Source organism: Penaeus monodon, chromosome 22, assembly GCF_015228065.2.
Source record: "Penaeus monodon isolate SGIC_2016 chromosome 22, NSTDA_Pmon_1, whole genome shotgun sequence".
Lineage (NCBI taxonomy): Eukaryota > Metazoa > Arthropoda > Malacostraca > Decapoda > Penaeidae > Penaeus > Penaeus monodon.
The window spans coordinates 40308614-40308844 of record NC_051407.1 but is presented as its reverse complement, the minus strand read 5'-3'; positions in this window follow the sequence as shown (position 1 = coordinate 40308844).

Below are 231 nucleotides of genomic sequence, written 5' to 3'. Positions count from 1 at the left end.
TTCCTTTTTTCTTGCGTCACCCTGAAGTCGGAATCACGATATTTGGTGGACAACAGGTGTGCGTCGTGTGTGTCGGGCGCGCACTCTCGTCTTAAGCATTGAACCGGGATATATTTTTGTCCCTCTAATTACAGCTCACGTTCTCTAATTAGTTCATAAAGCTAATTACCTTTTATTTTTTGCAGTCAAAGAGGGATCTGAGCGTGTGATTGCCCGTACTTATGACTCGGA